Genomic DNA, 23,541 nt, shown 5'->3' with positions numbered 1-23,541 from the left:
CCAATTCATTGTAGAGAGAGAGAGGGGCACGAATTTAAGTTCCTTGTTAATTAATCTGATTCATGCGTTCGCGCTTGACTGAACGAGCCTTGATCAGAGCCAGTCTCTTCCCAGCCAGCTTTAGTATCGGGTGTTTGTACACTCTCTCTCTCTCCCCAGTTATTTTTCTGCCGAGCTGGCGTTTTCATTTAAGTTTATTTTTATTCTTTTGTTGCTGACTGAGGGAAGTAGTTATTTTATTTTGTTTTTGTAACCGTGTTGTCTTTGGAGGGCCAGTTTGGCTCACCGTGGTCCTCTCGCTGCCTTTGTTAACGTTCCCCAACACACGTACATACACACACACACCCCTAACCCCTACACAGTTAATCCCATCTCTTTGCTCAAGGCTAGTGAGAACCATCGTGAGCTATTAACTGCGTTCCCCCTTGGACACGGGTTAAGTAGAAAGTCGTCACCACCGGAAGTAAGTGGGAGGTGTTCCTGTATACTGTCTCGGGCGGTATTACTTCCGGTAGTGACGATAGTAGGCTAGATCTATAGGTAGGCTGTTCCGTTCGCTATCAAAGTACAGAGTGTTGCGTTCTTAAGTAAGTATTCTTCCGTTGCGCAGTTTTTTCTCTAGTTTGCGGAGTGTCAGTGCCGGGGTCTGCGTTATTTTCGCAACGCAGTGGAGGCCGATCATCTAAGGCTGACTTGTTGTCTTTTTGTAATAGCCCCGGGCTGGCGCAAACCGTAACAATATATATATATATATATATATATATATATATATATATATATATATATATATATATAAATGTGTGTGTGTGTGTGTGTAAAACATTTATTACTTTTAGAAATCATTAGCTAGGTCTTTTAAAACTGTTCTTTGCATTAAGTCCAGTTAAGCACTTGTCAGACCACTGTTGTACATCACCCTAACTGCTTCGAAGTTTTCACTAATTTTTTCATATCCTTCCAGCTTTACACATTTGATTTTCTTTCAGCTTTTTACTCGTTAGGGTTTTTACCCATATTCCTCGCAAATAACCTCCCTTCTTTTTCTCACGTGACGTTTAATCTCTCACCTTTTTCACTTGACATTTAAGTAAGTTTAATTTATAACCTGGATATTGCGTGTCTACTGTCGCTAACTGCAGGGAGAGTGGGGTGTGAGGGCGGGAACAAGAGGAACTGCCTAGAGAGTGGGTGTGTGAGAGGGCGGGATAGAGGGGGGGCGGATGAGGCAGCCTTACTGTGCTTAGTTTAAGTTAGATTAGGTTAGGTCAGAGTTGGCACGGTAGGGCAGATTGTTAGATAGGGTCAGTTAGGGTAAGTTAGGTTAGTTTAGGTTAAGTTGAAGAATTACACCCACATTTGTTTGCTGGAGAGATACAACAGCTTTCACCCGACTTGGACCCTCTTCGTGTATGTGATCTTTAGGTCCAAGATGACTATACTCTTTATACATGAACTTGGCCCAAACTTTCATCTTTATCCAGCTTAGTCCACTTAATTTAGTGTCAAAAATGATAATGCTACGACTCTACATCTTTCCTGTAGTGTTTTTTCCTCGACTAACATCATATTCTAGTGTTAATTCACTGCCACAACTCAGCATGAAGGATGGAGAGAGGGCAGTTTTAGGCCAAGTTAGTGTAAAAAGGGTATAACTTAATTATTACGATGGCTTGGCTTTATGTAATCGGGCTGCTGCGAAATTTATCCATTAATCTTAGGAATAACTTGTATTAGTAAAGGGACTAATTAGAGCTTCATATAACCTCTTCCTGTTTGAAATATGTCCCCTAAAGCAAAGCAAATTGTCTACAGAGATCAGGAATATATCAAAAGACGTCCATGGCGGTAAGGGGTGAAAGAACCTGGAATGCCTGTCTATGAGGAAAATATGGAAGAGAAAAACAGGCATTGTAATAAGTTCATAGAGTGACTGAACTCATATGAAGAAATTATTGACCTTATTGTTTACTCACTGACTACACTGAGCTTCCAGGTGCAGAATTAACACGTCATTGGTTAGCTGGAGGGTAATGCAAAGCTGTTTTTTTTTTTTTTTCGGTCAAAATGCTGGTTGCGATAGCTTCGATTGTGTGTGAGTGTGTGTGTGTAATTCACCGGGTTGGTCAGGATCACTTGATGGTCATGATCGTCAGCTTTTACCCTCCCAGAAGGGAGCTTAGAGCTCATATAGTCCGATCTAAGGGCAAGGCTGTGACCTTCACACAAGCACACACCCATCCCCTTGCTCAAGTGGGACAGTAACCACCCACTTCGTCAGTGAAACTTTTCGCAACCTGAGTGAGGCGTGAACTCCCGACTACCAGGTGGCAAGTGAGAACGTTACCACTGAGCTAGCGAGCGGTGTGTGTGTGTGTGTGTGTGTGTGTTAGTTACTGTAAATTCTGTGGCACTAACTCAAATCTACTGCAAAACTACACGATTATGGTAGAGCATTCGTGTCAGGGCGCACTGTGGCCTACGTGACACAGTTCGAGTCCAAGAGGAGGCCACAGTTTTTTCATTACGCTGTCGCTGCCAAGGACGTAGATCAGTCTCCTACTCTTAAATGCTCTGGACTGACGGTACAGTACCGTGTTATAGGTTCCCTACGATGAGATGCGGGCAAAATGGTATGTGAGTTACCTTTTCTTTTTTTTTGTATGTGTGTGTGTGTGTGTGTGTGTGTGTGTGTGTGTGTGTGTGTGTGTGTGTGTGTGTGTGTGTGTGTATTTCCACAGCCAAAAGGTTAATACCAAAACGAAAGCAAGCCTTTGATTTATGAATCATTTCTTGAAACACCTTTCATGAAAGACAAGTTCCTGGACTGCACTGCAGTTTACGTAACACACTTAGTAACGATGCAGAGACATTGAACTTCTTGTGTTTTTCCTCTGTATGTTTTAACCACGTTTCGACCACATATCTACTATGTTAAAGAGCCAAATGATTCTTTAAGTTAAATTTAATAATTGTTTGGTGAGGCCAGGAACATACTGTAGTATAAATTGCTTCCTCAGGCTGACGAGTTAGTTGATACAGTTTTTAATGGTTTAAATACTAAAAAAAATTACCCAAATCCTAAAGTTAAAGAAAATCGAGTTATCGTAGCGTATGTAAAGTTAGTTAAAAGTGAAGGAAATATTAAAGATGCTAAAAATTGGGAGTTGATCTTGTTTCATGATTTCAGGTTAAATAATGTAATAAAAACTGAATGGAGAAATGAAGAGTGAATAGAGAAGAAGAGTGAATGGAAAAGTAGAGTGAATGGAGAACAGTGAATGGACAAAGAGTTATTGGGGGAATAAAGAGTGAATGAAAGAATGAACAGCTCTACTGAAGAATGTAGTGGACTCTTTTACTGAACTACGGGAAAAGAGAGAGAGAACTTCACCTGAAAGACATGTGCCAAGGTGGAAAGCTGTGCATATTTAACACCAGTCTTAACCCCGTCAGCCAGTGGAAGTCTGTTTTTTTTTTTTTTTTACACATCCATGCAGTTTAGATTTTATTCAGCTAAGAAGGGATGGTTAGATCTGGTTTAACTACAGCCTTCATTAATCCTTTACTACAATGCTATTCTTCTAAGGCAAATAAACTTGCCCGGAGGTAGTAAGAATAAAATAACACGCATCACAGTGAAGAACCTTAAACTTTGGTATGGAGAAAATGGAATGAGCTATAAAAATGCTCTCTCTGATTATCCCTGGAGGTAAAGTAGCGAGAAGGGGGATGTGGTGGTCAAGAGGCAGAGTGTTGGACTGCTGACCCCAAAACCGGGGAACAGTTTGAGGAGTTGAATTAAAACAGCCCAAACTGACCTTCCACAATACTCACAACATCTCATAAAAACACCTCCATTAACACCATCTCACCTTTTCTAAATAAGGAACCACTAATATGATTCAGTATGGACTGTGGGTATTGGCGCCAGGTGGTGTCATGTGAAGGTGTGCTACATTAGGAGGACTTCTGTTCTTCGAGGAATGGATTATTTATTTTATGGAGAGACCTAAAAACCTCAAAAAAATAAATGAATATATGGAAAGTCTGAAATACAAAATAGCAGCAGATTTCTATGAGCAGTAGATGGTAAAGGTAAAGTCGGCAGGTGGGGGGAAATGTGTTTATAAAATCGTGCACATATAGGTGAGGAAAGCTAAGTGTGTGTTTGGTGTTGTAAGATTATCGACTCTATTTTGTCCACTTTACTTTGGACTATAGCCTATTTTGTCCACTTTACTTTCGTCTGTAGCCAATTTTGTCCACTTTACTTTCGTCTGTAGCCTATTTTGCCCACTTTACTTTGGCTAAAACGATCGCCACTCCTACTTTATACTGAGCTCTAGCAGGAGATAAAACACAGAGGCGGGATACGTAAACAGACAATCAATTCCCTGCTCTAACTTACGCTTTGATTTGCAGGAGGGACAAAATATGTTCCTCTGTCTCATGTTCTAGCTTCATAAATGCATCTCAGTTACGAGACGAAAATTAATGCAGGTTATAAATGTTTTCTGCAGGAAGCTCAAGGAAGGGAGTGAAAATTTTTGCCTTGTTTAGCTTCACCTGTAAAGAAAAAGAAAAAAAAAACTTATCTAAGCTACGACACGCTCTCGATTGTAAATACTGTAAGCTTGAGAATCCCACTCCAGAATATGTTACTAATTATATAAATGGTTGTAGAAAGTTTTGAGCTGGGTTATTATTATTATTATTATTATTATTATTATTATTATTGTTGTTGTTGTCGTTGTTGTTGGTATCATTATTATTATTATTACAATTGTTATTGTTATTATTATTGATGTTGTTTTTGTTGGTTGTTATTACTATTATTAATATTATTTTTTTATTATTATTATTATTATTGTTGTTTTTGTTATTGTTATTATTATTATTATTATTATTATTATTATTATTATTATCATCATCATCATCATCATCACCATCACCATCAGTATTCAGCCACTGAGCTAAGGGAAGAAGCTGCAAAAAAACGAGAATCTCAGTCAAATGAAAATAGACGAACTGATGTAAAACAGAAAATGAACAGAGAGATGGATATGGAAGGGTATCAGAAAACAGCAGAAAAAAATAGTTGAGGTAAATGCATGAAAGAATTCGAGTGAAAGAAGAGGGAACATATTTAGAGAGAGAGATGTGTTAAGAGATTACTAAAGCGAAAGAAAAAGAGGTAATGAAGTTTGGGAAAGAAATTATTATAAGCTTAGCCTTATACTTGGAATCCGTTTTGGAAAGAGGTGGGAAAATGTGAGAAAATACGAGAAAAGAAACGTGAAAAGGAAATAATAAGGGGCACATGATTTTTCACAAGGGATGATTAGGATTCGCTTGAAAAGAGTAATGGTTGACCCCCTGACGGTCGGAACAACTCTAGTATTTTATTCACGTAAACGCCAGACGATTTAAGCTGAGCGTGAGTCATAGGAGCCGGAAAAAAAATAAAAAATAAAAAAATAAAATAAAAGATAATATAGCTCCCGAAAATGTACCCATGACAGAGGTGAAGAAGACTGTGAAAGGGATGAAGAATGAAAGGATGTGTGTGTTACGTTATCCTTTTTTCACTACCTTGGCCTAAAATTACCACCTTTCCACCATGAATGCCGAGTTGTAAGAATACATTAGCGCTAGAATATGATGCTAGTCGCCAAGAAATGCTATGGAAAGGACGTAAAGCATATAATTTTTTTTTTTTCTGCCTCTGAATCATGTGATATAAGCTGCAAAATGACGAAAGTCTGGGCCAGAAAAAATGTTTGCAGTGTGACGAATGTAATAAACTGTGTAGAGGTAATAGGCAGGAAAACCTAGGTGCAGGCAGTAATAGCGATGGAATGAAAAAATACTGTGGCTACACCATTTTTGTGAAAAGAATAGTGATCAAAATGAGTGTATAAATTGTCATGAAATAAGTTTGCAGAGTACTGAAGAAAACGTGAATGGAAAAACCGGTAAAGGATATGTATGGATAAATGGGTAGATTGATGGATAGATAGACAGAGAAAATTTGCCAAAATTAAAGTAATGAAACAGGGAGTAAAGCTCGTGATTAAGGGCGAGGGTATAGTGTAACCATATCTGATGCACAACAACCAAATTAATGCTTTGTTGTTTGCTAATAATGAACGAGGTCGCTTGGTGCAGCTTCTATAGTACTGAAAAATGTTTATGAGCAACGAAGTGTGGCACATGGTTCATTAAGAAATATATGATGGTTGTTGAAAAGGAAAGTGCTTCGCGATGTATTGTGTTGGTGAATGAAGAAATTGAATGACGAAAGACAAGAGGTGGCGAGAGTTTAACCACTTGAACCAGACAACCTCATTTGTCTTGTGTTCTCCCTACCTTCAGACAACTTGAATTAATTAAGGAAGGATCTTTTTTTTTGTGTGTGTGTGTGTGCAAGGAACAAGGAACCAAAGGCCAGGAGCCCGCAGATAGTTAACCCTCCAAGAAAAAACAAAAACAAGAAAACATAGCGACTCCTGAATCACATCCCTCCAGTTAGAACTTTTTTCCCCTCAGCTTATAATTTGGAGTGCTGTGGTGAAAAATAAGGGAAATCTAAGAAGTATGAAAAAATATATTAAGAGTTACACAAGGAAGAAAACAGGGTGGTTCTTTCATTATTGTGTGTGTGTGTGTGTGTGTGTGTGTGTGTGTGTGTGTGTGTGTGTGTGTGTGTCTGTGTAAATATATGCATAAAATAAAGTTCATTTGGCTCTCTCTCTCTCTCTCTCTCTCTCTCTCTCTCTCTCTCTCTCTCTATATATATATATATATATATATATATATATATACACAGTGTTACATAGCCTATGATTTCATCATCCTTTGTGTAATTCCAACGTACAGTATGCTGCATATTTGATCACGAGTGTGTTCTACCTCACTTCCCCCTTCTACCCTTATAGTAGAGTAAGTCGTTCTATCTGTTGTTCAGAGCAGGATTGTCAACTCTTTGTCCCCTATGGCTTCATTTGCGCGTCCTTCTTACAAGTTGTATCAAGCTCTGCCGGCCCCTATATAATGAGATCAGTCTCTGCATTAATTGCCACTTAAATCTACTCCTCATTTTGCTCACATCTCTGTCCTCCCCTGTACAGTTGTTATTATTGTGAGTGCTCAGGAAGTCTCCAACCATCTAGCAGCTGTGTAATTTGAGTAAGTGTTATTGCATTTTTTCTTGTACTGTGTAGCATAAGGTGTTAATTCGTAGGCCTAGTGAGGTTTTTGTGATTCATGTATGGTTCATATTGTCAGCCATCAGTAATAATATTTTGTATCTAATAATATATCTTGCATTCACTGAGCATTATCCGGTTTTCTCATTTTATCAGGGCTGACTTAGATAAATTTACTCTTGCTAACTTCGCGTTAATAGAGGCTATTGCAGTTAACCATATATTTAACTTGTTTTTTGCCATTACATTATCCTTATGAGTCCTGAATGTTTAGTTGTTAGTTTGAGCATTAAACTTTAATTTGTAATTTTACCTAACTCTTGTTTTGAACCTGGAACTTTGCGGGACAGTAGTGATTTTTAGTATTCCCACTTAAAGTGTACATTATCTTTCTCTGTTCCGTAACATAAATTTGGCGACCTCTTATCAGGATATTCAGGATATTATCATAAGGATATTGCTTGATATTTTGTGACTGATTTATTCATGATGTCTACTATTACTACTATTACTACGCTTGATGAAGCCAAAGATTTTTTGTCAAATGTGCAAACAGTGTGTGATGTAGAAAACAGAACAAAGAATGAACTTAAGCTTGTTGCTCAACAATTGGGAATTGCAGTTCACTCTCATCATTCTAAAGATCAAATTGTTGGCATGATTAATAAAAGCTTGTTTGATGTAACTCCTCCAGATGAGCAAACGCAGATTGAAATAGCTAAGTTACAGCTAGCTCTGCAGGAGGTTCGTGTTAAGGAGGCTGAGTTTCAGGCACGTGCTAAGGAGGCTGAGTCTCAGGCTAAGGAGGCTGAGTCTCAGGCTCGTATTCAGGAGGCACAAATTGAACTTGCTAGGATTCAGGCAGACCATGAGTATCGCATGAAACAAGGTGGAACTGGATCATCTAGCTCTGATGATTTTGATGTGGCTAAAAATGTTAAACTTGTCCCTCCTTTTAATGAATCTGATTTAACAAAGTATTTTCAGTTGTTTGAGAGGGTAGCTACAGGTTTTAATTGGCCCAAAAAGTATTGGCCAGTACTCCTTCAAACTGTTCTCATCGGTAAAGCTCAAGTAACTTATGCATCTTTGCCTCAGGATCAATGTGATAATTATGATGTAGTTAAGATCTTGATTCTTAAGGCCTATGAACTTGTTCCTGAAGCCTATAGAGTAAAATTTAGGACAACTTACAAGCAAGATAAGCAATCCCATGTTGAGTATGCAAAAATCAAAGAAGATCTGTTAGAGCAGTGGTTAATTTCTAAGAATGTGGATTCTGATTTTGACAAATTTAAGCAGATGATTTTGCTGGAGGACTTCAAAAGGTGTATTAAAAATGATGTAAGCCTATATCTTGATGAGAGAAGAATAGATAATTTGTCTGATGCTGCAGTTTTAGCTGATGAATATATTCTCACTCACAAGAGATATTCTAAAGAAAAAAGGAAAGCTGAGAGTAAGTACGTTGCCTCTACTCAGAGTACAGGTAACAGGAAAGAGAATAAAGATGATGTTTCTCAGGAAGTAAATACCACCTTCACCTCTAGATTTCAGAAAAGTAAATGTACTTATTGTAGTAAGCTTGGTCATACTACGGAGAAATGTTTCAGGAGACAGCGTGATGTGAACAAAAAGGAGTCTTTAAATATTCAGTCAATTGGTCTAGTGTCCACCCTTGAGAGTTCCCAGAATTCTTTAACTGAGTTAACTGAACCTGCTTTGAGGGATAAATTAAATTCTCATGATGGAGCTCCTCTTTTGAGCAGTAACGTGGGTGACACTCTCAAGAGTTCATGTGCTAATTTCCTGTCTTTTTTTTCTTTTCTTTTTTTTTATGCGAGGAAGAAGGTTTTGTCAGTCCTCTGGACAGTAATGACAGGAAATCAGTTAAAATATATCGTGATACAGGTGCTTGCCAATTCCTTATGCTGACCAATGTTCTAGGCTCTAATGTTAATTCCTCTGATGAAACTGTAATCTTACAAGGTGTAGGGAATAATTACTTCTCTGTCCCTCTGTGCAGAGTGAATTTAGAGTCTGGTTTTGTTAATGGTTCCGTTATGGTTGGGTTGGTTGAGACACTCCCAATGTCAGGTGTAACTTTCTTACTTGGAAATGATATTGATGGAAGTCAAGTGTGTCCAGCTCCTCAGTTGTCTAGTGAGCCAGTGGCTGCGACCCGGGATTGTGATGTCCCTTACGTGTTCTCTGCATGTGCTGTCACTAGGGCTAAGTCTAAAATTACTGGTGACTTAGAGGATAATAATGATGATGATGTTATCCTAGCTGACACTTTTCTTGCTAATTTGGACCACTCACCAGATGAGGCAGTACCCCGTAGTGTTGATAATTTGTCTCGTCAAGAGTTGGTTGAGTTGCAGGTTGCAGACCCTGAGTTGAAAGGTCTAGCTAACTCTGCTTGCAGTGAGGAAGAGTTAGCTGGTGCTTCTACTTGTTATTATATAAAGTCAGGAGTACTTATGAGGAAGTGGAGACCCCCAACAGCATCAGCCGACTGTGAATGGGAGGTTGTACATCAAGTTGTCATCCCTCGTGTTTGTAGGCAGGATATCATTAGAGTGGCCCATGATTCCAGTTTGGCAGGACACCTTGGAGTAAGGAAGACTGTGGCACGCATTTTGAAACACTTCTACTGGCCAGGTATCTTCAGAGATGTTTCCTGGTATTGTAAGTCTTGTCACACCTGTCAAGTTGTGGGGAAGTGTAATCAGACCGAAAAGGTTGCACCCCTAGTTCCCATTCCTCCTTTTGAGGCGCCATTCACCCGTGTGTTGGTGGATATTTTGGGCCCTCTTCCTAAGACTTCTTCAGGATTTTCTTATGTGTTGACCCTGATTGATATGGCTACTCGTTATCCTGAAGCCATTCCACTTAGAAATATCTCAGCAGAGAACGTGGTTAAGGAAATGCTAGGGTTCTTCACAAAGTTTGGTCTGCCCAAGGAGGTACAGTCAGACCGGGGAAGTAATTTCGTGTCAAATGTTTTCAAGCAGTCTCTGAAAGAGTTGGGTATCACCCAGATCACGTTTTCAGCTTACCATCCCCAGACCCAAGGAGCGTTGGAGAGATATCAGACACTCAAATCGATGCTCAAGAAATACTGTTTGGAACATCAGAAAGACTGGGATAAAGGTCTTCCATTCGTTGTATTTGCCGCAGGAGAATCTCCAAATGAATCACTGGGCTTCTCACCTTTTGAACTACTGTTTGGCCATGAAGTAAGAGGACCCCTTAAGCTACTCAAGGAATGCTGGCTCGGAGGAAGATGACGTCAACCTGCTGGAGTATGTGATGAAGTTTAAAGAACGGCTGTCCACTGTTTTACAGCTGGCGAGAGAGAATTTAGGAGCGGCTCAGGAGAAGATGAAGACTTGGTATGATAAGAAGTCCAGGTTACGCCACTTTCAGCCAGGAGATCAGGTTTTGATTCTGCTACCGGTGCATGGGCAACCTCTTCAAGCCAAGTTTAGTGGTCCTTATTTCGTGGAGAAGAAACTCAGTGATGTCAACTATGTCATCGCCACACAAGATCGTAGAAAGAACAAGCAACTTTGTCACATCAACATGCTAAAGTTATATCACAGGCGGGACGAAAATAACCCAGTCTGCACTGTAGCTGTTCCACCCGAGTCTGCAAGTGAAGTTCTCCCATGCAGCATGAGCCTGAGTGATAGTTTGGGGAAGAATCATGATATCATGAATGATCTCCAGACTAAGCTTTCTCATCTACCTCCCGAGGAAAGGCAGGAGTTTTCGGCATTACTGCAGGAGTACCCGCAAGTGTTCCGTGCCACTCCAGGAAGAACCACTGTATTGATGCATGATGTCGATGTTGGAGAAACAAAGCCAATTAAACTGCCTCCTTACCGTGTGAACCCAGTGAAAGTTCCTCTCATCCAGAAGGAGCTTGGCTACCTGCTGGACCACAAGATGATTGAGCCCTGTCAGAGCGAGTGGCGTTCTCATGTCACTCTAGTCCCTAAGCCAGGTGGGTCACAGCGGCTTTGCATCGACTACAGACGTGTTAATCAGATAACCAAAACAGACACTTACCCTCTCCCTCGTGTGGATGATTGCATAGACAAGATCGGAAAGGCTAGGTACATAAGTAAGTTTGATTTGTTAAAGGGATACTGGCAAGTACCTATGACTGAACGTGCTAGGGAGATCTCATGTTTTGTAACACTAGGAAAGACTTTTGCATGTTCTGTAATGCCATATGGTATGAAGAATGCACCAGCCACTTTTCAGAAGCTCATGAATGTTGTAACAGAGGGTTTGGCAGGGAGTGTTGTTTATACTGATGATGTATTAATCTTCAGTGACAACTGGAAAGATCACCTATGCCATGTCAGTAAATTTCTTGAGCGTTTGGTTCAGGCTAATGTTGTAGCTGATTTATCAAAGTGTGAGTTTGGTCAAGCTAAAGTTCAGTACCTTGGGTACGTAATTGGTGATGGACATGTTGCACCACCAGCAGCTAAGGTTCAGGTTATAAGTGATCTTCCCAGACCTAAAAGTAGGAAAGAGCTAAAAAGATTTTTGGGAATGGTAGGTTATTACAGGAGATTTGTTCTTAACTTTTCAATTCTTGTATCACCACTTACAGACCTACTGAAAAAGGGAGTTAAATTTGTCTGGACCGATAACTGTGAATCCTCTTTCAGCAAACTTAAAGCTATCCTATTAAGTCAGCCAGTGCTCGCTACTCCAAATTTTGCTAAGCCTTTTAAGAGGGCTGTTGAAGCAAGTGATACAGGAGCTGGGGCTGTTTTGCTGCAAGAGGATGATCAGGGTATTGAACACCCTGTATCTTATTACAGTAAGAAGTTCACTCCACCTCAAAAGAACTACTCAACTATTGAGAAAGAGCTTTTGGCCTTGATTTTGGGTTTACAGCATTTTTCATTTTATTTGTGTTCTGGTTTTGACCCCATAGTCATTTATACCGATCATAACCCACTGAAATTCCTTAGTAAGTTTAAAGATAAATATCAGAGATTGACAAGATGGAGTCTACTTCTTCAGGAGTATTCATTAGACATACAACATGTCAAGGGGAAAGAAAATGTTATTGCAGATTGCTTATCTAGACTTTAGACAGATTGTTTTAGAGTAATAAGAAATTTCCTTTGTAAATTTCTTTTTCTTTGTGGGGAGGTGTTACATAGCCTATGATTTCATCATCCTTTGTGTAATTCTAACGTACAGTATGCTGCATATTTGATCACGAGTGTGTTCTACCTCACTCCCCCCTTCTACCTTTATAGTAGAGTAAGTCGTTCTTTCTGTTGTTCAGAGCAGGATTGTCAACTCTTTGTCCCCTATGGCTTCATTTGCGCGTCCTTCTTACAAGTTGTATCAAGCTCTGCCGGCCCCTATATAATGAGCTCAGTCTCTGCATTAATTGCCACTTAGATCTACTCCTCATTTTGCTCACATCTCTGTCCTCCCCTGTACAGTTGTTATTATTGTGAGTGCTCAGGAAGTCTCCAACCATCTAGCAGTTGTGTAATTTGGGTATAAGTGTTATTGCATTTTTTCTTGTACTATGTAGCATAAGGTGTTAATTCGTAGGCCTAGTAAGGTTTTTGTGATTCATGTATGGTTCATATTGTCAGTCATCAGTAATATTTTGTATCTGTAATAATATATCTTGCATTCACTGAGCATTATCCGGTTTTCTCATTTTATCAGGGCTGACTTAGATAAATTTACTCTTGCTAATTTCGTGTTAATAGAGGCTATTGCAGTTAACCATATATTTAACCTGTTTTTTGCCATTACATTATCATTATGAGTCCTGAATGTTTAGTTGTTAGTTTGAGCATTAAACTTTAACTTGTCATTTTACCTAACTCTTTTGTTTTGAACCTGGAACTTTGCGGGACAGTAGTGATTTTTAGTATTCTCACTTAAAGTGTACATTATCTTTCTCTGTTCCGTAACTACATATATATATATATATATATATATATATATATATATATATATATATATATAATTTTCAATATTCACTGGTATGTCAATCTGTCTATAGGCACATGTCTTTCTTGCCTGTCTCCACCCAACAGTAACTTTATTGACATTTAGCAGGTTTTTATACGCAGCCAACTACGAGGCTCCTATGACTCATTCCCAGCTATATACAATTCTCTGGCGTTAAGAGAAATACCTACAGCAATTTTTCCAACCATAAGCGGGAACAGCATTACCTCTCAGGTTCCACCGACCCACTCTTAGGCCACACTAAGACACATATTAACACACCCGCCACACTAACACACACATTAACACACTCGCCACACTAACACACACATTAACACACTCGCCACACTAACACACACATTAACACACTCGCCACACTAACACACACATTAACACACTCGCCACACTAACACACACATTAACACACTCGCCACACTAACACACACATTAACACACTCGCCACACTAACACACACATTAACACACTCGCCACACTAACACACACATTAACACACTCGCCACACTAACACACACATTAACACACTCGCCACACTAACACACACATTAACACACTCGCCACACTAACACACACATTAACACACTCGCCACACTAACACACATATTAACACACTCGCCACACTGACACACACATTAACACACTCGCCACACTAACACACACATTAACACACTCGCCACACTAACACACACATTAACACACTCGCCACACTAACACACACATTAACACACTCGCCACACTAACACACACATTAACACACTCGCCACACTAACACACACATTAACACACTCGCCACACTAACACACACATCAACACACTCGCCACACTAACACACACATTAACACACTCGCCACACTAACACACACATTAACACACTCGCCACACTAACACACACATTAACACACTCGCCACACTAACACACACATTAAAACACTCGCCACACTAACACACACATTAACACACTCGCCACACTAACACACACATTAACACACTCGCCACACTAACACACACATTAACACACTCGCCACACTAACACACACATTAACACACTCGCCACACTAACATACGCATTAACACACTCGCCACACTAACACACACATTAAAACACTCGCCACACTAACACACACATTAACACACTCGCCACACTAACACACACACACCACACTAAAACAGTCACACTAACACACACGCCACACTAACACAGTCACACTAACACACACGCCACATTAATACACACGACACACTAACACACACACACCAAACTAACACAGTCACACTAACATATACCCCACACACGCCACACTAACACACACGCCACACTAACATACACGCCACACTAACACACAAGCCACACTAACACACAAGCCACACTAACACATACGCCACACTAACACAGTCACTCTAACACACATGCCACACTAACACACACGCCACACTAACACACACGCCACACTAACACAGTCACACCAACACACACGCCACACTAACACAGTCACACTAACACACACGCCACACTAACACACGCGATGCTAACACAGTAACACTAACACACACGCCACGCTAACACACGCACCACACTAAAATACACGCCACACTAACACACACGCCACACTAACACAGTCACACTAACACACACGCCACACTAACACATACGCCACACTAACACACACGCCACACTACACGCCACACTAACACAATCACACTAACACACACGCCACACTAACACATACGCCACACTAACACACACGCCACATTACACGCCACACTAACACAGTCACACTAACACACACGCCACACTAACACACACGCCACACTAACACACACGCCACACTACACGCCACACTAACACAGTCACACTAACACACACGCCACACTAACACACACGCCACACTAACACACACGCCACACTAACACACACGCCACACTAACACACACGCCACACTAACACACACGCCACACTAACACACACGCCACACTAACACACACGCCACACTAACACAGTCACACTAACACACACGCCACACTAACACACACGCCACACTAACACACACGCCACACTAACACAGTCACACTAACACACACAGCACACTAACACACACAGCACACTAACACACACGGCACTAACATACACGCCACACTAAAACACACGCAACACTAACACACACACGCAACACTAATACAGTGACACTAACACACACGCCACACTAACACAGTCACACTAACACACATGCCAAACTAACACACATGCCAAACTAACACACACACCACACTAACACACACACCACACTAACACACACGCCACACTAACACAGTCACACTAACACACACGCCACACTAACACACACGCCACACTAACACACATGCCAAACTAACACACACACCACACTAACACACACACCACACTAACACAGTCACACTAACACACATGCCAAACTAACACACACGCCACACTAACACACACACCACACTAACACAGTCACACTAACACACATGCCAAACTAACACACACGCCACACTAACACACACACCACACTAACACACACACCACATTAACACACACGCCACACTAACACAGTCACACTAATACACACGCCATACTAACACACACGCCACACTAACACAGTCACACTAATACACACGCCATACTAACACACACGCCACACTAACACACACGCCACACTAACACACACGCCACACTAACACAGTCACACTAATACACACGCCACACTAACACATCACACTAATACACACGCCATACTAACACAGTCACACTAATACACACGCCATACTAACACAGTCACACTAACACACACGCCACACTAACACAGTCACACTAACACACACGCCACACTAACACAGTCACACTAACACACACGCCACACTAACACACACGCCACACTAACACACACGCCACACTAACACACACGCCACACTAACACACACGCCACACTAACACAGTCACACTAACACACACGCCACACTAACACACACGCCACACTAACACACACGCCACACTAACACAGTCACACTAACACACACGCCACACTAACACACACGCCACACTAACACACACGCCACACTAACACACACGCCACACTAACACACGCCACACTAACACACACGCCACACTAACACACACGCCACACTAACACACACGCCACACTAACACAGTCACACTAACACCCACGCCACACTAACACACACGCCACACTAACACACACGCCACACTAACACACACGCCACACTAACACACAAGCCACACTAACACAGTCACACTAACACAGTCACACTAACACACAAACCACACTAACACAGTCACACTAACACACAAACCACACTAACACAGTCACACTAACACACAAACCACACTAACACAGTCACACTAACACACAAGCCACACTAACACAGTCACACTAACACAGTCACACTAACACACACGCCACACTAACACACACGCCACACTAACACACACGCCATACTAACACAGTCACACTAGCACACACGCCACACTAGCACACACGCCACACTAACACACACGCCACACTAACACAGTCACACTAACACACACACCGCACTATCACACGCCACACTAACACACACGCCACACTAACACAGTCACACTAACACACACACCGCACTATCACACGCCACACTAACACACACGCCACACTAACACACACGCCACACTAACACACACGCCACACTAACACAGTCACACTAACACACACGCCACACTAACACACACGCCACACTAACACAGTCACACTAACACACACGCCACACTAACACACACGCCACACTAACACACACGCCACACTAACACAGTCACACTAACACACACGCCACACTAACACACACGCCACACTAACACACACGCCACACTAACACACACGCCACACTAACACAGTCACACTAACACACACGCCACACTAACACACACGCCACACTAACACAGTCACACTAACACACACGCCACACTAACACACACGCCACACTAACATACACGCCACACTAACACACACGCCACACTAACATACACGCCACACTAACACAGTCACACTAACACACACGCCACACTAACACACACGCCACACTAACATACACGCCACACTAACACAGTCACATTAACACACACGCCACACTAACACAGTCACACTAACACACACGCCACACACACACACATACCACACTAACACACATACCACAGAGGTATATGGATTATCTGGAACGACCCCTTTGAGGCATGTCTTGCTTGCTGTCAACGGGTCTTCTGGGTCATGCATGACAGGGATAGAGCCACACAAACTTACAAGCTTACCAAATTAATTATGTTCTCTGTATATTCATGAAAAGACTATTAAGCCTTCACTGGGTTACTTACATACTGCTACTAAAATACCTGTAAGTCTGTACTGTAAGAGAGAGAGAGAGAGAGAGAGGAAGAAAAAAATATTAATGGAGGTGAGAAGGGTCCATGAGATTACACCCTTTGAAAATGAGTGTATAGAACTAATGATTACAATACAGTGATGCCTTACTTGTGTGTGTGTGTGTGTGTGTGTGTGTGTGTGTGTGTGTTTAAGTAACAACGAGAAGAAAGAGGTGAGGTGACACTACTCCCATATACCTAATACCTTGTGACGCAGGTAACATCTAATATACAGTACTATAGCAGTAGCCGTGCGTGTGTGTGTGTGTGTGTGTGTGTGTGTGTGTGTGTGTGTGTGTGTGTTGTGGGCAGCCGAAACTACACATTCAAATCGCACCAAAATTGGCACAGAAATCGCAAAAAATTCGCTGATGTGAAAAAAACTTGGTCCCATCACGATTGAAAAACTTTTACAATATTTAATGAGCGATCACATTTTGACCAAAAAACGCTACTCCTGGCGCCCGGCATAGGATCTCCGTAGAATTTTTTGCCCACAGGTACAACTAAAGTATTTCGGACTTGCGTTCGGATAACTTGGGTTCCATTCCCGAAGCTGCAAATAACTCGATATGTTGGTTGGCTGCAAAAAATCCAAGTGACAACTTTACACTAGAACAGCACATAAACGCGAGAGCCCTCCGCAGGAGCAAGTGCGAGGGGCCCGAAGGGCCCACGAGCACTTGTTTGAAACTATGGTTAGAGAGACAGACAGACACAGAGAGAGGGGAGGGAGGGGGAGAGAGAAATAAAGATCGAGCTAAGAAATTTTTAGTCTTACGTGTCAAGTGGGGTTGGTGGAGGATTAGTGCCCCTCCCTGTAAAACAATTAACTCTAAGCCATTGGCCACCCCGTCTGGGATACATGGCGTCTGGCAATGAATGAATGAATGAATGAACGTGAGAGAGAGAGAGAGAGAGAGAGAGAGAGAGAGAGAGAGGAACAGACAGACAGATAGACAGACAGGCAGACAGAGAGAGAGAGAGAGAGAGAGAGAGAGAGAGAGAGAGAGAGAGAGAGAGAGAGAGGAAATTGGGGAGAGGTAGTTTGCAAGATATGAGAGAGGGGGAGGAGAAAGAGGGAGAGAAAGGATGGGCCAGAGAGCTGGGGAGAAATGAATAAAGGGAAAAGATGAGTTCAGAGAGAGAGACAGAGTGTGTGTGTGTGTGTGTGTGTGTGTGTGTGTGTGTGTGTGTGTGTGTGTGTGTGTGTGTGTGTGTGTGTGTGTGTGTGTGTGTGTGTGTGTGTGTGTGTGTGTGTGTGTGTGTGTGTGTGTGTGTGTGTGTGAGAGAGACTGAGGGAAAGGGAGGGAGGTGCTTGGCAAGGTGAGCCAATAAGCAAATGAGTTTACTGCAGAACTACAATGTGCCAGAGCCAGAAAAAGGACAAGAAAGCACCGCACGCCCCTGACAGTGGTCCTTTGTCATGTGGCATAACCGTCTGTCAGCATTATCCTGCCGCCAGGCAGCATAACCGTCTTAAGAACAACGCCAAAAATCGCCTACGTCCTTATCAGCGTGAAGTGATTAGGAATAAATTTGTACAGGGAGCAAATCGGGCATCTAAAACTATTGACCCAAGCAGTGCAGTCAAGGTTCTCTTTTTTCATTTGAGGTTCGGCCAGGCTCTAAATTCAGCTCTGGAACATTTACGGTAGGTTCATGTATGCCCACCCGGATCAATATTAGTCCATTAGGATGAGTTCAGGGCAATGTAGGAGTTTATGAAGGTTATATAACATCCATTCAGGTTTCAGATTATTTTCAAGGCCATTCAGAACAAAATATGTCTACTCAGATTCTTGGACGCAACTTCAGGTACAGTCAGGCGCAGTACATCCATTTTGGACTGGTCAGGTCATTCCAGAGTATTTCACGTCCAGTTAATTCCGCTCAGGTCCTTCACATCCATTATTACTCAGTCATATTCACTTAAGGATCAGTTAGATTCATTTAGTTTAGTTTTGGGTCATTAAGACATCTTCACATCCCATTCAGTTCAATTTAGGTTCTTTTATGGCCGGTTACACCCATTCATGTTCATCAGTGCCATTCCAGATCCCGCCAGACCCATCACATCCATCTGGACGTAGCCAAGTTCAGCTCAGCTTAGACAATTCAGATCCAGCAAGGACCACTTTTGTGCGGTTTGTTCCATTCATTTTTTCACGTCCATTCCACCTCATGCAGGTCTGCTCAGTGTCATTCAGGTTCTACATTCAGTCGGGTTCAGTCAAATCAGTTTAGTCCCAGTCACATCCATCTAGATCGAATTTGATCCATATTAGTTGTTTTGTTCATATCAGCTATGTTCAGATCCACGTAGATCAGTTAAGCACTCTTTCAGTTTATTCATGTCTCTCTGTGTTACTTCAGGTACAGGATATCCGGTTACTTTAAGCCATGCCTATGATGGCTGGACAATCATCACTGTCAGCGAAATGGTTCTTCAAAATAAAACTATTCTGGTGATTCAGGCCCTTTAGGTCCTTCAGATCGATTCCGGTCAGTATAGATAGTTTCAGGCCTTACTACTGGAGGTAGATGCCAACAATCATATCTAATGCTGCGGGTTTTCAGGACTGGATGGGATGGGTGGAGACAACTGATAAGATGACTTGGGAGGTTAGGCACGGTAGGGAATATATGCCATGCGAAATTAGGTGCTGTAGATTAGTTGAAAGCAGACACTACATCTAAGCAGAAATATGTGAGGTGGATGGAGATGAGCTAAAGGGATAGACTTGTGATCATGGTGGATGGTGAGACGATAGGTAAATGTACCTGTGCAAATGGGTGTTGTACTCTTATAACTTATTAATACGGGAGTTGTACAAGTATGTCAACTGGTAGTCATGGCAGTAATAGTCACCGCACCAGAGCAGAAATGTGTGGAGAGGGGTGGGTGGGATGGGCGAGAATAGTAATAAGTGGTGGGGAAAGTGCTGTAATTCACTTTCCACGGTCCTTATCTGTCTTCTCTACCATAATGGCTTCGCAGATCTATGAAGTCAGCAAACAATTACTTTCCCTTCTTTAAACAGTTTCCAAGTGAGAGCACTTGATCTCTGCTCCACTCCCTCTCCTAAAACAATCTTGTTCTACCTTTCCCTCGATTCTCTCTCACTGTCTCGGTAATTATCATGCATCCCACTAAGTCAGAAATACAAATGCCCATATGATTTCCACATCCACACATTCGTTTTCCAATTACTTGATGTAAAAGGAACTGTTATACCCGATTTCCATTCATCTGGCACTCTACCTCTCTCCCAGACCAATCAACACATTTTCCAGATCCATTCCACCACCATCGCACTCCCTTAATTCAACATTTCACCACACACTCCGTCAGTCTCCGGTGCTCTCCATATTTTGCCATTCTTCACTGATTCTCACACTTATATTCCGCTGATCCCTTCTTCTCGGAGTGTCTAAATTCCTCTGCAAATGTCTTACCTAACAACAGAAAAAACTAACTTGCACAGGTAGAACACACACACACACACACACGGATGATGTCGGGTAAGGTTGGTCTTGGTCTTCTTCCTAGTTTTATTTAACCTGTTAGTTGAATGCACTGAATCTGGCTGGCAGGTGTATGGGAGTATGTGTTCAGATAGATAGATCGATAGATAGAGAGACAGGCAGACAGACAGGTAGATAGATTTAGATATACGAGTAGGTGTGTGTGTGTGTGTGTGTGTGTGTGTGTGTGTGTGTGTGTGTGTGTGTGTGTGTGTGTGCACAGATGGCTAGGCCATTGAGACGTATACATCCCGTGGGTCTGAATGATGTATGAATGACTGCCTCGTCCATTTCACTGGCTTTGTTTTGGTAAGCCTACCTCACCACTTAAGTGGTAGATTTAAGAAAGTGGCCAGAATGATGACGATGATGGTTGGATGAATGATGATGATGGATGATGATGAGGATGATGGTGATGGATGGATGGATGAATGATGATGATGATGATGATGATGATGATGATGATGATAATGGTGATGATGATGATGTTGATGATGAAGATAGATGAATGATGTTGATGATGATGATGATGATGATGATAACGATGATGATGATGATGATGATAACGATGATGATGATCATGATGATGATGATGGATGAATGATGATGACGATGATGATGATGATGATGATGGTGATGGATGGATGGATTAATGATGATGATGATGATGATGATGATGATGAAGATGGATGAATGATGATGATGATGATGATGATGATGATGATGATGATGATGATGATGATGATGGATGAATGATGATGATGATGATGATGAGGATGATGATGACGACTATAGGTCCATTTCTCTTATGATATATTGTTTACACCACCAACACATTTTCCCCATGGGTATTTATTCCCCAGGCACTTATTTTCGCTATAACCTGTTTTCTCCCTTGGATATATTTTCCCCTATGGACCCAATTTGCCTCCAACGACCCAATTTCCATCCAACAACCTATTTACGTCGTGAACCTATTTTCACCATGGACAAAATTGATCACCATGGACCAATTTATCACCATGGACCAATTTATCACCATGGACCTATTTTCACCATGGACCTATTTTCACCATGGACCTATTTTCACCATGGACCTATTTTCACCATGGACCCAATTTTACCCATGGCCCAGTTTTCTCCAGATCCCTTCATGGACCTAATTTCTCCAGTGGACCTGTTTCCTCCATGGACGTTTTCACCCACTGGACCTATGTTCCACGACAACCCGCTGTGTGTGTGTGTGTGTGTGTGTGTGTGTGAGAGAGAGAGAGAGAGAGAGAGAGAGAGAGAGAGAGAGAGACAGACAGACAGACAGACAGAGAAAAAAAAAAGACGACGGGATACATTGATTCTCTTTATTATAATCAGTCCTAAGGCTCGTGACTCTCTCTCTCTCTCTCTCAGCTCCACATAATCGTCTGGTGTTAGCTGAAATAAAATGCTAGAGCTTTCCCATCCACAAAAAGCATTAAAGGTGCCGGTATTAGCGCTCAAGCTCCTATGACCCATCCAGCTCAATTTAATCCTGTCATTAGCAAGAAGAGGCCACTAGAGCTGTCCTCACCATGACCGAGTTAATGGTTTTTAGTGGTAGTTAATGGTACCATCATTAAAACTCAGACTCCTATGACTCACACCTGAATAAAATCGTATGGTGTTAGCTGGAGAAAGATGCTAGAATTGTTCCTACCATGAAAGGGTTAAAGGAATTGTCATAGAAAAGTATCCAATATCTTCCTTAACCCCTTCACTTCAGTAACTTATTAAACAGGGTGTCTTGAGAGGAAAGGGCATAACTTTGAGAAATGATAGATGAAAGAATTTTAAGCAAAAAGTATTATAGCAACATGTGTCCAAATCTCAACCTTTACGGAACTACGATTCTATGACCTCACGGGTGAATTATGAGAGAGACCGTTTTTGCTCATAAGGTCATCAGTAATTGTACCTTTGCAAAAGTCGGAATTTGGACCAATATTTGTATACTGTAATATTTTTCGTCTAGAATGCCCCCGTCCGTTATTTCCCAAAGTTATGCCCTATCCTTCCGGGACGCCCTGTATATTCTGGTTTTTCTATCAAGCGATTTTATATAGCACTGGAGAGACTTGGCACTGGAGGAGGTAGATCTCGCCTCCATCAGCCTCTTACGAGAGATCTTTCCTAAGCTGAATAAAATCGTCTGGAAGTAGCCAAACAAAAGGGTCATCGAGCAGAAGGAGTCAGGGGGTTCAGATTTTTTTTTCAGCCAGTAAAATATGGGGTCAAGGGAAACCATACGTAAAAAGTTTTCTCTGCGGTCTTTTTTACTTTGTGTCCGGCTTTCCAGTGTTCTGTGTGCCTCCG

This window comes from Coenobita brevimanus, chromosome 46 (genome assembly GCF_032717465.1).
Source record: "Coenobita brevimanus isolate Jiangsu-jjx chromosome 46, ASM3271746v2, whole genome shotgun sequence".
In the NCBI taxonomy this organism is placed as follows: Eukaryota; Metazoa; Arthropoda; class Malacostraca; order Decapoda; family Coenobitidae; genus Coenobita; species Coenobita brevimanus.
This window is presented reverse-complemented; position numbering follows the sequence as displayed.